General features: G+C 41.5%; 5 non-coding genes across 5 annotated transcripts; 2 read left to right on the forward strand and 3 right to left on the reverse strand.

The window, feature by feature from the left end:
* On the forward strand, positions 1-113 carry trnal-caa (transfer RNA leucine (anticodon CAA)). The gene is made up of 2 exons: positions 1-38; positions 68-113. It is a non-coding gene; the product is annotated as a tRNA-Leu (tRNA).
* Positions 114-3,121: 3,008 nt separating this feature from the next.
* trnaa-cgc (transfer RNA alanine (anticodon CGC)) lies at positions 3,122-3,194 on the forward strand. Its single transcript has one exon. It is a non-coding gene; the product is annotated as a tRNA-Ala (tRNA).
* A 758-nt stretch (positions 3,195-3,952) lies between these two features.
* On the reverse strand, positions 3,953-4,024 carry trnap-agg (transfer RNA proline (anticodon AGG)). Its single transcript has one exon. It is a non-coding gene; the product is annotated as a tRNA-Pro (tRNA).
* Positions 4,025-13,118: 9,094 nt separating this feature from the next.
* Positions 13,119-13,192, reverse strand: trnah-aug (transfer RNA histidin (anticodon AUG)). The gene has a single exon. It is a non-coding gene; the product is annotated as a tRNA-His (tRNA).
* Positions 13,193-17,586: 4,394 nt separating this feature from the next.
* trnaa-ugc (transfer RNA alanine (anticodon UGC)) lies at positions 17,587-17,658 on the reverse strand. Its single transcript has one exon. It is a non-coding gene; the product is annotated as a tRNA-Ala (tRNA).
* Positions 17,659-17,877: the final 219 nt, after the last annotated feature.

Genomic DNA, 17,877 nt, shown 5'->3' on the forward strand with positions numbered 1-17,877 from the left:
GTCAGGGTGGCCGAGTGGTCTAAGGCGCCAGACTCAAGGATGTGTGTTTTTTCAGCTGGCTTGGGTGTTCTGGTCTCCAAATGGAGGCGTGGGTTCAAACCCCACTCCTGACTGCTTCTGTTTTTACCTCTCTTGAATTGTTCCATTGCTAGCTGACAGTGAATGACTGAAATATAAAAGCAGCAGAAGAAAGCAAGCAACTCAGTGCAATTTGTGAGTATTCTGCACTGTTAAAATGCACAGGTTTTCATACTTTTTGGAATTTGTAGCTCAAGAAGTGACTCCTGTTTCATTTTCTATTCACCAACTCGATTTGCATTCCGCCCCTCACACCTCACAACAGAATAACAAACGGCTTCATGTGCCACACCATTCCCCTGTAGATTCGGTTTGCACTATGAATTAGGCGACCCCAAATGAAATATTTTAGTGTTGGCTCAAATGTGAGGAATTTCATGAACCCTCAAAAAGGAACGCTTTCAGAGAATGCCAGCAATTCAAAGCGTGTAGGCAGCAATTCTGCAATTTATTTTATCGGGGCTGGTGCTTTCCGAGTCGATGGCTCCGCATTAGAAATGAGAAGTGCTGAACTCTAAACATGTTCTTGCCATTACTGCTACTCCTGCTCCTACTCCTTCGTCCTCGAAAAAAGAAAAGACAGGCATGTTTTGAGTCTCAAAATGATCTTCTGGATCCACAAGAAACATGTAAATTTGATTGATTCCGCAGTATTTTGGATGTACTGTACTTATAACTTCCATCGAAGAGAGATTTCATCAGTTGCATGAAATTGAAACTTTCGACTTTTTGTCTGGTATTGAAAATATGTTAAAAAAAAACATAAACAATTTTCTAATGAACAACTCATGAAGTATTGCCAGGATCTATATTTAGCGTTTGGTAGTGATAACACTGCTGATATTGACTGAGTAGAAATCTATGTTGTATTGACAGCTTTATCTGAAGCAAGAAAGCCTAGAACGCCATCTATGAAGTTTTAGGATTCATACCAAAAGATGCCTTTTGTTTCCCACCCCAACTGCTGCTATTGCATTACACATTATGTGAACATTACCAGTTTTGGTAGCTTTGGGGCATGATTTTCCTAAACTGAAACTTATTACAAAATTATTTAAGATGAACCATGTCCAAAAATTGTAAATCAGGACTAATTTTAATATCAAATGAAATTACTACAGAAGAAAAGGTTTGATTTATATAACTTATTTTTTTTATTTTTTGAAATGGGCTCACACATTCAGATTCGTTCTCAGTGGTTCTTGCTCACCAAATAACTTAAAAGCTGAAGAAGAATGCTACGAAAAATACTAATCAAAATACAAAATAATAATCATTATTAACCAGAAACAGCAAAAAAACTGGTCACATTTGTGATTATGTCGCTTCTCTGCTTCAGCAAGGTCAATAAAGGACTCTCTGAAAGTAGTAAAACACTAAAGAACTGCAAAACTGAATTCAGAATCATATTAGGAATTCTGAGTGATGCCTGCTTACATGCAATCCAATACGGATGTTGTCTTTAAATAAGAATTCTCTATGTTTCCCTGCCTTTTCCCTGGAGTGAAACTATTGGATTGAAGGAATTCTTATCACAGGTTTACAAGGTGTCGTTGATATTTGGAGAAATCTATGAACTCGTGATTTTTATATACTTTAAATAACGGCCATACGCACAGAATAAAATGACAGTACTGATGATTTTTTCCTGAGACGAAGCACAGATTATCTTTCCAACACAGCTGATAAAGGCAAGCCAATAGATACTCTAGCAGAACATAAAAAAACAGAATCAATTCCCCACTTAGATCTGACATCTGAGGTATGCAATCAGGACTCTGTATTAGCTACTATTGATCCATGCAGGACACAGCACAATTTGAGCCACCACTTAGACCTGGTGCCCTCTTGTCTTGGATGAGATTGGCACAGCGATTGATTACTGGGGATCATCTTCTTCATCCCTGAACTACCTCACTCACACCGAGATCCCTGGCTGTAGTCCCCTTTACCTAAAGTGGGGTCTCCCTCACTGTCATCCACACTGTATCCAGAAGGTGCCGCATCAGAGAGGAGTCTCCCTGTGAACAGAAGAGCAGGTCAGTAATCTCGCTGTCATTCTGACACATACTGGCTTGTCAGAGACTATTTCTCTTCCAGGTAGTGTTTATTTCTAATGACAAAGGCTAATGCAGGCTGGTACAGAGTGTACTACCAAGTCTTATTTATGATAACTCACCTGACACTGTGTCTGGGCTCTGGGGCACAGTTACAGCATCATCATAGTACTCTGGAGCCTCTTCTTTCACAGAAGTCATCAGCTCTCCTGAAGCACACAGAGACAGTTTTACTGTTACACATCAGATTTAAAATACAGGGGATCAGGCAACCTGATTATATAATACATTTCAAACCCATTCCATTTTTTTAAATTGAGATGGTGACTGACAACAGTGCAGCCTGTATCAGAACAGAGAAGGCAATGCTTTGTATCCTTGTGAAATATTTGAAGAGGAGCTGGACACTGGCAGCAGAATAAACAGACTCAGTGTGATGTGGTCTGCAGTACATAGAGGAGAGAGACTCAGAGTTTCTGGGATTGGTACAAGGTTTCTCTTTGGGACTGGACTGAAATAACCCACCTGACAAGGCATCTGGACTCTGAGGTATAGTTACAGCATCGTCATAGTACTCTGGGGCCTCTTCTTTCACAGAGGACATCAGCTCTCCTAAAGCACACAGAGCAGAGCTTCACTGTCACTGTCACACATCAGAACACTGATTCACTCGGCGTCAACATGACAGAACAGCAATCACTTGAAAACAATGTTCCACACTCCGTAAGCAAGAACTTCAGTGTTTGCAGTCACCCGATATGCCGATAGTCAAAGGAGCGCAAAACACGAAGCGTCAAAAGACAAGATGAGTTGATGGAAAGAGGGTTGAATTGATGAGCACAAAAGTTCAGCTCGTACAATAGGCAACGAAGGTCCCAGCGTCGTCATCGCACTTGAAAGGACTGCCTTGCAGACCAAGGGCAGTGGGCGGTGCCTGGCAAGAGGGGCAGAGGCGTTAAGACATGATGCCGAGAAGCATGAAGCGCGGGGGATTAGCTCAAATGGTAGAGCGCTCGCTTCGCATGCGAGAGATAGCGGGATCGATTCCCGCATCCTCCAGGTCTGAGTTTGGAGCTCTGGGAGCCCGGTGCTCTAATTTAGCCTCTGCGACTTCTGATAGGTGCTCCTCCGTTGTGGAGAGAATGTCCTTCAGTTGTCAAGCGTTGAAGGGCCACACCTCCTTCCCAACCTCAGTCTGCACTGAGTGCGTCTCCAGCATTTTCTCGTCCAGTTTGTCAGCTTAGCAAGTGAGAAGTATATCCGAGTGAAAACAGTGCTGATAATACTCTCACAAATTGTTAGAAGACGTGCTTTTGATCATCGATTGCTTAACAATCACATTTGTTCGACTTGAGCCATCAAGCTCGTAGTTTTCCTTCAAATCTTGAAAGCTCTCAGTGAGAACATCATAGGCTGCAGGACGCCCCGTAACTTGAGTACTTCAACAGAAAGAAGAGCAGACAGCTCCACAAATATGCGAGGCGCAGAGAGCGCAAGGCGAGCCGCACACGTTTCGGTGGCTGAGAGAGGGCAGTTTTTGCTTTTGCATTTCCCAAGTAAGGACGCATGACAACAAGCGATCGCGGTGCTCATCTACGACATAGTGGTGATGAGTTTTCAGTACGTGTTCTTTTGAACGAGCAATGAGGTTGCCGCCTTGGAGAGCTGACTGCACGCTCTCATTGTGCCACGTGATGAGAATTCGCCAGGCTCGTTCAGTCATTAGTCACATTCCATCGTTTGCCATAAGCAGACGCTGCGAAGTGATGTGGATATCAGTTCCCAGTCTTGTGGAAGAGGAGGAAAAGAGCACACGAGGGCTCGTCCGGGAGTCGAACCCGGGACCTCTCGCACCCTAAGCGAGAATCATACCACTAGACCAACGAGCCACGGCAACATTGGCTATTTCAATCTGTCAGTGAGCTTGAGGATGGGGGAGAGGCGTCATTCGCTCGTCCAGTCAGACCTTCATCAATAAGTCAAGAAAGCCGCAATTACACGGCTGCCTTGCAGACGAAGGGCAGTGAACTTTGCCTGGTAAGAGGGGAACAAGTGGCACTAGGTGACGCCGAGGCATAAGCCCCAGCAAGCGGGTTTGGCTTGTATGGTACAGCGCTTGCCTTGCATGTGGGAAGTAGCAGCATCAATTCCTGCGTTCTCTAGGTGTGTGCTTAGAGCTTGATGTGCTGAAAGGTGTCTTTTAGCCTGTGGTCATGCCTTTCATGGAGAGCATCGTGCAGCTGTCAAGCATTTCGCAGCCACGCCCCCTTTTCATCTTCTCTCTGGCTTAAGCGTCTCCGCCACTCTCTCTTGACATTTCATGTCAGCATGTCAGAAGTCCGAGTGACATTTTTAATGGCTGAGTGAGGGCACGATGCTGAAGCAGAGAGGCCACTTCAGCCAGAGAGACTTGTGCTAGGTGAGATCTGAAAGACGGACTCGCAACAGAAACAGACCAAAAAAGTATCGGTGAGATCAAAAGGCAAATGCAACATCCAGCAGAGGGCATCGCAAGATTAGTGTATAGGTGACTGAAATTCACGTGAGGCAAACTTTCCGACACATGCACTGCAGCCGGCCTCATTGGCGTAGTAGGTAGTGTGTCAATCTCATAATCTGAAGGTCGTGAGTTTGTTCCTCACATGGGGCAGGGTTGCTTCCTCTCTTGCTCTTTTCAGACTCTTGTGCCAACTGTTCACTCATAACCACGTCTGGAATGCGTGACCTTTACACGGGCGAGAAGCAACGCCGCATCCCTTTCCTAAAGAACATTCACATTCAGAAATAAGTCAAGAAATTTGCCATTACTTTCGCTCGCGCTGCTGTCGGCCTGCCCATGTTGCCAAAGAAAGATTCACTCGGCGTCAACATGACAGAACAGCGATCACTTGAAAACAATGTTCCACACTCCGTAAGCAAGAACTTCAGTGTTTGCAGTCACCCGATATGCCGATAGTCAAAGGAGCGCAAAACACGAAGCGTCAAAAGACAAGATGAGTTGATGGAAAGAGCGTTGAATTGATGAGCACAAAAGTTCAGCTCGTACAATAGGCAACGAAGGTCCCAGCGTCGTCATCACACTTGAAAGGACTGCCTTGCAGACTAAGTGCAGTGGGAGGTTGGTGTTTTGAGACGGAGGCATTGGGATGGTGGGCTGAGATCTATTCTTCTTAAGGAATTCTTCATCGTGAAAGATCGGTCCACAGGTCATCCAAAGAACTCAGGGAATCATGTGCTACTGAAGGGAGTGAAGTGCTGAAACACATGACATGCCCCCTTGATCTCACATGCACAATTCTGCTGCAACATGCACAGCTACCGTCCACACCAGGCAGTGGGGCTTCAGCAGAATTTGCTACACCACCTGCAATTACATATCCAGCTGCACACATATACATGGCCCCTCTGTCCTTTTCAGGATCTCAAAAAAAGCAAAAAGCATAGCGTGGTTTTCCTGCCACCTGATTGACCTCATCTCCCTCAGAATATGCCCCGCCACATTCATTGCTGAAGCAGGACGTAGGCTAACGGACATGTCAGAACAGTGAGGTTCAACGATCTCTCCAAAATATTGTGGTTGTAGTGGAAGAGATATGTTTTAAATTGTACCTTGGTATTTCAAACTCTCTCTAGAATGTTTTCCATTTCTATTTTATTTTGACAGGAACTGTTAAAAGGCTAATGACACTAGATGAAAAGAGAAGAAAGAAAACACAACGTTTCAGCCGTGGAGCCTTCTTCAGGTGTGAGGGCTCCACGGCTGAAATGTTGTGTTTTCTTTCTTTTCTTTTAAGCATGGAATAGACCTATTACTTGTTCCTTTGCAGCCTACACATGGTGACGCAGCTCCCCACCTGAACTGCTAATGATACTAGATGCCTGGTAGTTTGTGGTACTTGGTTATTGTCTTATGTTTGCTCAAACTGCATATGTGTTGTAGCGGCGAGGCTTATTAATAAGAAAGAATTAAGTGTTCTGAGCCTTCCCAAATGAGGCCCCATCTCTGTTCATCTCTGTGGTGCAGCCACAGAGAAACTATTCATGCAGGCTGATTTAAGGTTTCCTTTGATAAGGGACAGCTCCCAAAGGGGGATGCACTTAGCTAAGCCTGGCTATCATGATCAATGGTCATCCATTGGCGCCTATCTGTCTAGGGAGTGCCAGATGGACTGCATTCCTAGGTGTCAGGAGTAAATGACTCATATCTCACCTTGATCAACCAATCAGGGACTGGTAGGGCCAAGTAACCCACGTGGGACTCTGATGCCCATGGAACGTTCAGCCAATCAACGAGCTGGAGTTCCTCCAGGTAAAAACAGGCAACACAGAGAGCCTGTAGTAAGATTCAGGAGAATTCTGTGGACTTTTCTAAAGGGAATTCAAAGGAGAATTCCAGGGCAGGACGGCCCAGGAGCAGAAGGCTCCCAAGGGCAGGACATTCTCACAGCGCACCTCCTGACCATCTTGAGACTCAGCCCGGACAACCACGGAACGGCCAGTGTGTCCGAGTGCCAGAACTTTCCTTTGTTCTAAGAGTCTAGAGCGGAGGTTGCCAGAGAGTAACCAGAGGATCCACCCGAGGTTAGCACCAGCAGCAGGCCTCGTGAACAGGTCGGAACTGTGGACAGCTGAATCACTATTCAGAACTAGCGCTTCATCAGGAACGAACCGGTCTTTTTCCTGACTTGCTGGGACCCACAGTCATCTTTTCTCCTGTGCGCAAACTTTGCTAGTTAAAGCCAACACTAACCAGCCGGTCAGTGAGCATCAGCACCACACCGTCACAAGCCGCACAGCACAGCCTGGCACCGAGCCAGAGAGCGCGGATTGGACAGCAACAGCCTGCAACTGTTTCTTTGAGTCTGCAGGAGATCTGAATCCCCAGAGATTGGATGAGTATTCAACTTCACTGCATTACAGCTAGAGAATTCAATTGTTATCCCAACCAGTTGATATCACTTTAATTCCTAAGAGTTATGTACTTGTTTTGAGAATCTAATATAGAAGTTATAACCAAGTTCATTTACGAAACGGTCTAAATGAATGATATATTGAACGTATGTCCTTTTGATATGTGTAACACTTTGTATCTGACTGAATATATACCTTTTGTATTCTGATAACCCTCTCGATAAGATCTGTTAGGTTTATATGCATATTCTATGTATTAATAAATGTATCCTCGTGTATTAGTACCTGTGTGTGTGCGTTGTTCGAGTTATGTCGCATGGTTGGATTCTAAAGCCATCAAAAGAATCAATTTTGTGATTTACTGCTACAATTAATAATTGTCCCAGTAAATGCCCAAACCCTACAGAACTGGTGCCTTCAGAGAGCACACTACAGTGTGATTGCATATTTTTGTGTATTTTCATATGTCAATATTTAATTCACTCACATTCCTTTATGCTTGGAAGGAAGGCAGATTGGATTTGGCACAGGACGCCTGCTCATATATGTTGATCTTTGTTGGGCTGGAAAAACAATGATAAAAAGTGAATGAAAAAAGATCTCTCCAACATTTCCCTTCTCTTGGCCATGGTTACACTGCCCTTTCTTTCCATCTTTTGTCCTTCTACAAAGATTCCAGGGCTCTTTATCCACCATAATATCAGAAGCCAAAAATAACCATCTAATGTGTAAACAGCATTTGTAATGTTGGTAGCTGGAAGAGGTTAAGTATGTTTGCAAGACCTAGTTGATTACACCACAGACTTACCTTGTTTTTTTTCTCTTTTAAAGGCTGTGCTGGACTGTACCACTATCATAGAAGATTTTTTTCAAGACACATCGCAGTTCCATAGTAGAGTTTATCAACAGTAGAATTCCATAGGACATTATTTATCAACATCTAACATTACCCAGTGTGAGACTCTGCCAGTAAACCTCAGAGCATTGAGTTCTCCACTAGTGAAGATGGCTTTCTGAAGTCATGAAATCCACTGCTGGGATGCCTGAGAGACAGTGATTGAATCCTGGCTGGAATTAGGCTCTCTGTTAGTGTTGATCTGTGGGAATTATGTGGTAAAAAGGGAAAACTCCTTTACTTTAGTCACTTTGAAAGTTCAAATGTACAGATCTTCAGAAACCCCAGTCTGAAGGGTGAAGCAGGTTCTGCTCAAGGAGTTGCCTGCGTTTTGCTCCATTCAATCCAAGCAGATAGTCCAACATTTGCCTTTTCTTGGCCATGATTACACTGCCCTTTCTTTCATCTTTGTACTTCTACAAAGATTTCAGGACTCTTAATCCACCATAATATCAGAAGCCAAAATTAACCTTCTAACATGTACAAATCATTTGCAGTGAAAGGAGGTGGAAGGGTTTAAGAATGTTTGTAAGACCTGGTTGATTACCACACATAGACATACTTTGTTGTCAGTTTTTTTTTTTCTCTTTGAAAGGCTATAGGAGGGGTTTGATGGACTGTACCACTATCATAGAAGATATTTTTCTTCTAAGGACACTTATGTAGCGGCAAGGCGTATTTAAAATACAGGAATTAAGTTTGCTGCTCCCTTGCCAGTCCCTCTCTCCCTCATCTCAGTGCAGCTGGATACAGAGAGGCCATTCCATCTGGTTCACATTTAAGGTGTTTTGCTAGCTGATAGAGTTTCCTGATAAGGAACAGCTCCCAAGGCTGAGATTCACCAGCCACCCTAATAAATGGTCATCTCTGGCGCCTTACTGTCTGGGAGATTCCATGGGAGAGGCTCATCCCAAGGTTTACAACCCTAAGGTCAGAGGTCACTGTTACTCATCCTCCACCTCAATCAGCCAATCAGGAACTGGTAGGGCAGGGTAACCCCACGTGGGTCTCGAATGCCCGCGGAACTTTAAGCCACTGAACTACCGTAGTTCCTCCAGATAAAACAGGCAGCACAATGCCCAGAAGGTGCCCCTAACAAAAAGATCTGCCCAAGGTTAGCCCAGCTGACAGCCTCGTGAACCACCGGTACTCCACCGCCAAAGCTCGCCTGATCAACGAGTGAACTACGGTCGGAACTGTCGACAGCTGAATCTCAGGATTCAGGGCTAGCGCTACATCGGGAACGAACTGGTCTTCTTCCCATCTAAAGAGTGTGACTGGCTTGGACCCGCAGTCACTTTCCATATGCACAAGCTCTGCTAGTTTCAGCCAACACTAACTAGCCGGTCTTCAAAGAGCATCAGCAGCGCATCGCAGCAGGAATCTCTCCCTCCTCTCCTTCTCGCCAGCCGCACCGGCCACTGCCTGGCACCGAGCCAGAGAGTGCCGATTGCACACAGCAACAGCCTGCCACTACTTCTTTGTGTCCGCGGGAGATCTGAATCCACACAGATCGGATGAGTATTCAACATTCTGCATTACAGTTCGAGAATTCAATTGTTACCTCAACCACAATTGATATCAATCTAATACCTATGAGTGATGTACTTGCTTTTGAGTATCTAGTGTAGAAGTTGTAATCCCAGTTCATTTACGAAACAGTCTAAATGAATGGTATACTGAATGTATGTCCCTCTTGGTTTGGAACTCTTCATGATTTAATATATACCTTTTGTATTCTGCTAACCCACACTCTTAAGATCTGTTATGTTTATATGCACATTTTATGTATTAATAAGTGTATTAGTATCTGTGTGTGTGCGTTAATGAGTTAACTCACAAGGTCGGTTTTCTAATAGCCATCAAAGAATCATTTTGTGACTTACTGCTACAATTAATAATTGTCCCAGTAAATACACAAAACCCCTACACATTCATGGAAACCAATATTTACCTGCTAATCCAGAATGCAGCAGAGAACAGTTGGACAGAAGGTTAGTATTTGTCGATACTGCATCACAGAAGTCAGTCTCTTCCCCCTCATTATGCAGGCTGACTTGTTGAACGATGAACTGTCCTCCAGTGACAGTCAGCTGCAATCACTGACTCAGACATGGTGTTGATCCATTGATGGCACTTTGGCTGATTTGGTTAACATGCTTTCCTCTTAAAACAGGAGATGCTGAGTTCAAATCCCAGCAGTGCTTGTCTTACAAAATGAATCACTATGGATGATTACGTACAGCTTGATTTTGTTTAACGCAAGTTTTCATTTTCTTTCTGGAACAACTTGCTTTTCATGAAATTCATACAGCTTGTGAAAGATGAAATACAAATCTTGCCTTGTATATCGCAGGCTGGTAAGAAAAAAGCATTATTTTCTTTTTTTAAGCTTGCAAATGGAGAAAAGGGACACATGTGAGTCTCTGTTAATTGAAAGGTTAGTGGTTTGAGCCCACCCAGAAATGCACTTCTCATTATTGCAATGTAAACCTCATCTCTACTTATTCGGATTTCTTAGCAAAACCTTAACCCACTTGATATTTGCAAGACATGTGAATGTTTTTGTTAAACAATTAAGTATGTAAGTCAATATCACTGGGAATGGCCAATAATGACCAACATTCAAGGACATCATATTCAGCCAAGGACTGAACGGCTGGCAGAAGAATTCATTTATGCTCTTGATGCATCCTTAGTTAGAATATTTAAAATTACGACACAGATTTGTTGGAGAACTTGACAAGCAAAAAAGACAGTTGGACAGCATGATTATGTTAGGACTGTACATTTGTATTTTAATACTTTTGTATATTTATCTTAATTTTAATATACATGTAACCATAAGTGCTGTTCTATGTAAATAAATTTTGTTGTATTTTATCATATTTTAGCTGAGGGCACAAGGGGGTATATTATACCTTTCGAAACTTCCAAGACAACTACAGTATAACAGAGGCTCATACTTTAATATAATTTGCTTTAAAAGAAAACCACAATTTGTACGATATCATCCCTCAATATCGACGTTCAAATGAAGGATTTAAAGAAGCAACAGCGATAGGAGAGTACATTGATTTTGGACCAATGTTTGCATCTGAACAATCCTTCCTCCTGGAAAGAAGAAAAAACAGGTATGTTTTGAGTCTCATGATGATGCTCTTCTGGATAAAAAAAACAGTGCAAATTTGTTTCGGATGTATTTTAGATAAAATTATAACTGTCATCGAAGAGAACTTTGATCAGTTGAATGCAGTTGAAACTTTTGACATTTTATATGATGACAGGACGTACATTTAGGACTCAGTACCGATAACGCTGCTGCTATTGATGGAGTAGAAATAAGTGTATTGGCAATTTTATCTGAGGCAAGAAGTACTAGAACACCTCCTATAAAAATGTTAGGATTCAGAGCAAGAAATATTTTTCCACTTCACCCAATGGTATTGCATTAACGAGGCTGAAGCTGGCTTCTTATTCGCCAGCTTCTTCTTCTGCCTTAAATGCTGCTGCTGTGATGTTATGCCGCCTTTCGCCTGTAGATGGCTCTTTACAGTAATTTTTAAAAGTACTAATCGGGATGGATTACTGTATTTATCCTCAGTAAATGGGAATATGTAAGTAGTGACTATCCAAATAACATTTTTGTGTGAAACACATTTCAGAAAATTGTAAACCAATTTTCAAAACTCACAGTAACACAAACACAATAAGTAAATAAGACAAAACAGAAGTTCACAGGCACTTTCTGCATATTTACCACGACCTTGCCTTCTGACCATAAAAAGTCTTAAAATCTTGCATTTTACAAGAACTTTTTAATATAAATGGGACGTCTAGAACATGGCATATGAGAATATATGGTTAACCGAGGATGAGCAACGGGTGATGGCACTTTCTGCTTCTTGCTATAAACCTACCCCCTGGTTATAAAAACATCTAAAAATTCTGACACTGAGGTGTGAGAGACAATGGAACAGACTATCAAAATCCTGAACTTTAGGAAATTTTACTGTGCCATTTTTTTAAATATGACCCTGTGAACATGGCATGTCCCTCCTTCCTCATTATCAAAACATCTCAATGTTCCGACACTATGTACATTGGTAATTACAACACTTCACTGTTGCATTTCTGAGTTGTGACATTGTGAACATGGCATGTTAAAGTATATAGACAATCTAGATCAGAACAGGCTTAATGCAATTCATAGTGATTTATCATTTTCTTACTTTCTAAATGAAAAAAAAAATTCAGTGATTATGACACTTCGGTATGACATAAAATATGCTTCAATGACAGAATAAATAATCATGGAAAAAATACCCACAGTAGACATTCATATTTGTGATTATAGGAAATTTAAATATCAGGTGAGTAGCTGCGTCAGCATGCGTAGGCTGCAAAGGAACAAGTAAAGGGTTATTCCATGCTGAAAAGAGAAGAAAGGAAACACAACGTGTTGGCCGTGGAGCCTTCTTCAGGTGTGAGAAAGACAAGGCAGTATGCAAAGATCATTTTCTTTTTATCTTTGCTGACTGCAGTTTATCTTTGATGACAACATCAAAGACATTAAGGAATTCTTACGGCTAACAGCTCCACATCAACTTCCTTCTATAACTAACCTCATCAGATCTCTCAACTCCCAACTCTTCCAGTTTCTCACTTCAGAGAAGGATAAAAAACTCAATCATCCTCTACAGAGAAAAACCATCAACACCCCTACCACCTCCACCAATCCTAACCTTGTTGTTACTATACCCTCTGACCTTTCCCTTTCACCCCTTTGCATCCTCAGCTAACATATTTTAATATTACAACACAATTACAACAGATTGTACAGTATTTACAGTTTAAAATTAGGGTAAATATGTCAAAATATCAAAATCCAGATGCACAGTGCTAACAAAACAATGCTTGTCAAGCTCTCAAACAAATCTGCGTTGTATTTTTAAAATATTTCAGCAGAGGATGTGAGGGGAGTATAAATGACGATTAGACGATCATTTTCCTTGGGTGAATATGGTTTTCTGGGGAGTTGCGATGTTGGGCATTATTGGACATTTTTGACACGTGTTGAACAGTCGCATCTCCTACAAATATTAAAATGGCTATGGTTTAGCTGAGAAATCCAATCGACCTATGCAAAAACAATGTTTACATCGCAAAAAAAACCACGTCCCTGGGTGGACTTGAACCACCAACCTTACGGTTCATAGCCGAACGCGCTAACCGATTGCACCACAGAGACTGACTGGTGGAGTCTTTTCTCGAATCAAAAAAAAATCTCTTACCGTTCTTTTTGCCAGCCGGTAATATTTCTTCTGCACTGATAACCAAGAACTGAATTTCATGTTTCGCAAGCTGTGTGAATTTCATCAAAAAACAAGTTTTCCAGAAAGGAAATGAACACATGCATTTAACGAAATCAAGCCCTTTGTGAGTGCCCAAAATGGTAAGATCTATACTACAAGATAGGAAGAAATACACGGCTGGGATTTGAACATAGGTTCTTTTGTTTAATAGAAAGGTGCTTTAACCAACGAAGCTATGGTGACAAGATAACCATCACCTTTAACAGCTACTTGGACACACCGCTCTGAGACATCTGCGTTCAGAAAGCGCTGAAACTGCTCTCAGAGAAAATTGCCTCTTTTACATACAGTAGCAGCCCCGACACTGAGAAACGAAGAGAAATGGCTTTTATTGGGCATTTTTCATGTCCAATGCGTTTGACATCTCCCAAGGGCGACAGAGTTCTTTTGCGACACTATTTCTTCTTCTTTTTTCTTGCTGTACGTTTTGATAAAAAACGAAAAATCGTGCAAGGGAAAAATGTATTTTTTTCATAGAGAAAATGTGCACCAGGAAATGTTGTGTTGAGAAGAAGTGATTTAACATGATACGTGACCTAATTTATCGGAGCAAATGCTCACCCAGCAAGGTCTGGAGAAGTTGGAGAGTCTGGGGGATGTGATAATTATACGGTGTTGTGGAAGAAAACAGTCTTTCTTTGAATTCTCAATCAATCGGAATTTCGGAATCGGAATCGAAATTTTAGACGTGGCGGTGGATTACTAGTAGCGACGCTGAGCACACTATGAGGGAATTCAGGTTATGTGAAATGCCAGCGGTTTAATAAATAACGCATCTGATTTCGGATCGTAAGATTGTAGGTTCGACTTCTACCTGGCTCGTTTAAATTTTATTCGAGCTCCTCAGTAATATCTTTTATGTAATGAACCGCACCTGAAAGCAAACATTGGGTCTGTTTCCTTTGTTTTCCAGCATGAAATAGCAAATCGTTACAAAAAGTACCTGCTATTGTCCAATAGCGGGTTTTTTTTCAAATTACATTTTCAGGCTTCAGACACTTTTTAATAAAACAAAAGTGTCCGGAAACTCCCTAACTTTCAGGTTTGCTTGAACCTGTATTAAAAGAAGTTATTTTAAACTTCCGGGATTCCATTCTCTGATGTAGCTGTCTCTAAAGACAGAGGTGATGTTTCGCAGATTTGAACTGTGCCTTCTCTCTTGTGTTCAAGGGTATTCGCTGTGTGAGACCCTAACTGCGTGTCCTGTAGGGTTCTATTGTGTTTAGATTATCTATGTGGTGTACAGATAGAACTCAACTACATGGTGTGAATTCCGTGTTCCGGACCAACAGAACCTGATAAACTAATAGCAGACCTCGACGCGATTTGAACACGCAGCCTTCTAATGTGGAGTCAGACATGCTACCTTTGCGCCACAGATATCAGCAATTTTGAAATCCCCAAAGGAGACAAATCAGCTTCACAAAAAATTCTCCTGTGAAGCGCGCCGCTCTTCCGAAGAGAGTCTCTTCTTCCCAGACCACATTTTATTCTTCCTGCGCAGCTCTTGTGCAGGTGTTGTTCTCGATAACAGATCCAGGAACACTGACTGTTTTTCTATTTTTTTAAATCAAATACCCCATGGTGCAACGGTAGCACGTCTGACTCTAAATCCCGAAGTTATTTTTCAAAGTATATCGGAGTCAACTGACACTGATCAGGTTCTGCTGCTGCTGAACCCGCAGTCTTCACCTTAAAGTTCAATTCCCCAAGCCTTCTGACCTTATATGTCCATCCCTTCTCGTCAAATTTCGTATTTTCACAGGGTACCCTACAGAAATCGCAGTATAGAATGAAAAACTCCAGTAGATCTCGGCCGCTGTTGGTGATTTTCCTTTAAAAACAAATTAACCTCCAGAAATTTTACCGAGTGTATCACTTTCACTGAGACCGAGAAGTGTTAAGCTGTACATGAGTCCTTGTGGCTCGGTTGTTAACCAAAAGGGTGGTGGTTTAAGACCTCCCAGGGACGCTATGAGCCTTTTAATGAACACACCCTCTTCACTTCATTTCTCCACGGCCGGTCTTGTACCGCAATCAAATACAGAGCCTGTAGGGGGCAGTAAGCCCGCATATATAGCTCACTGTGTATATAATGAAGAAGCGGAGGTTAGTTTCTCATCTGCATGTTGCAGAGCCTTACGCAACTCGTACCAACAGTTGGGGTTTGATCCCTGCGTGGGCTATTAGTTGAAAGACCATTTAGCCGGCTGGCTTTTATGTTTCACACTAAATTGAGATCTCGAAACCAAAATAGTTAGAAATATGGAACACAACCGTTGTTCCCCAAGAAGGAAAGCTGTTTTGTACTGACGTCACTCCTTTTGATTTAACCCAGATTGTGAAGACAACTCTGCCCTATCAAAGGAAAATGTTACACAAAAGTTGGAAAGCACACTCTGAACCCATCTGTATATTTGATTCCCGCGATCTGTTCAAAGCTGCTTAGTGCTTCGCAAGCAAATCAAATCATTTCAGGGAAGAAACTCAGTTTAGTGAACTACTTTTGTATTTTCACTCATTGAATTTGATCTTTGTATTCTCTTTGCATTCTCAGCAATAATATTTCAAAATTACAGTTCAGATTTATTGGAAAACTTCACAAGCATTATTAGGTTAGGACTGTACAATTGTTTTTTAATATCTTGGTATATTTACCTTCATTTTAATATAGATATAACCATAAATGTTGTTAAGCATATTGTACTTTTGTCGTACTTTTTAAAACATTTTAGCTGAGGACACACGGCGACTATTATACCTTGTGATACATGGAAGACATCTGTAAACGAAGATGTAACAATAAAATTGGCAATTAACAGAAAACCACAATTTGTATAATATTATTCCTCGATATCAATGATCAATTGAAGGATTTGAAGAAACTATCAAAGAAACAGCAGCAATAGCAGATGACTTTGGTTTTGAACCCAACTTTACACCTCAATAATCCATTTGTCCTCGAAAAAAGAAAAGACAGGCATATTTTGAGTCTCATAATTATCCTCTTCTCGATCCAAAAGAAACGTTGATTGCTTCTGTCCTTTTTTGGATTTTCTTACGAAGATCTCACGAAGTATTGCCAGGATCTATATTTAGTGTTCGGTAGCGATAACACTGCTGATATTGATTGAGTAAAAATCTATGATGTATTGACAGCTTTATCTGAAGCGAGAAATCCTCGAACGCCGCTTATGAAGTGTTGGGATTCATACCAAGAAATGCCTTTTGTTTTCCCACCCAAAATGCTACTATTACATTACACATTATGCAAACATAACCAGTTTTAGTAGCTTCTGGGCGCGATTTTCCAAAACTGAAACTAATTACAAATTATTTAAGATGAACCATGTCCAAAAATTGTAAATCAGGATTAATATAATATCAAATGAAATTACTACAGAAGAAAATGTTTAACTGAAATATGAATGACTATGCAAGCCTACAAAATAGAACAATTCAATATTTATAACTTATTTTTTTATTTTTTGAGAAATGGGCTCACAAACCGGAAGACACTAACGTTTCTCTTCGTTAGAGTATGTGAATAACAGTTTAACCCCAAATGTCTGTAATTGTGATTCTGTTAAAATTCAAAAAACCATCTATCAATAGTAAGAAATTATTAAGAAAGGAAGCAATTGTGTTATTTCATAAACTGTAAGACATGAAGACATTTACAGGTTATATCCTTTGCTTTGTCTTTTAACGCAAGCATTCAGGATCCAAGCCCATGTTCGGACGGTTGTGTTTCTCTTGTAATCATCAAATGGCATTGTTTTGTCCGTCAGTTCCTTCTCGAGTTGTACCATGGATATTTTATGCCATCAATACTTTTCATGCTCTTTTGCATTTTCCTTCACATCCGGAAAAAAACACTCAAGGCGTTCTTGTCACTGTGCTACACAGTACAGGACACACAATGAGGAATTCGCGCAGCTTTCAGCTCAGTGCGGAATCCAGATGGAGGACTCGCTCGGTGAATGATCTCTCAGGAAAACCCGGGTGAGATTCAACATCCCGGGTGAGGTTTTTCTGCAACAGCCATGACAAGTGTGAAGACGTTCTCTGGATTTCCTGAATGTGACTTTAAATTAGTTCACATTCTTTGGTAGTTAACAGAACTAAATGCTTTGGAGGTACATTTAAAACTGCAGAGAACACTGTAGCACTTCGAGTTTAATTGTGTAAACCTGGCTCTCTATGAGCACGAGCAAAGAGTTCTCACTCAACAGAAGACAGCAATGTGAGCACAGTAACATAAAGCACTTGGAGATGCCTGGGATTGAACCCAGGACCTCATACATGCAAAGCATATGCTCTACCACTGAGCTACATCCCCCACATAAAAGGCTGTGGAAGTGACTTAGAGATGTGCAGGTGCTCACAGAACACAATCCATCTTTTGCATCTTTTAAGTGCTCTTGATTAAACTATGCATAGAAAAACAGCAGTACTGATGATTTTCATGGACTGATGCACACTTGTTCTGTACAACTCCAGTGATAAAACCTTGTCTGTAAATATTGTAGAACGTAAAAGGGTGAAACAATGCTCCAAC

Source organism: Atractosteus spatula (genome assembly GCF_055471065.1).
Source record: "Atractosteus spatula isolate fAtrSpa1 chromosome 10 unlocalized genomic scaffold, fAtrSpa1.hap1 SUPER_10_unloc_17, whole genome shotgun sequence".
NCBI lineage: Eukaryota > Metazoa > Chordata > Actinopteri > Semionotiformes > Lepisosteidae > Atractosteus > Atractosteus spatula.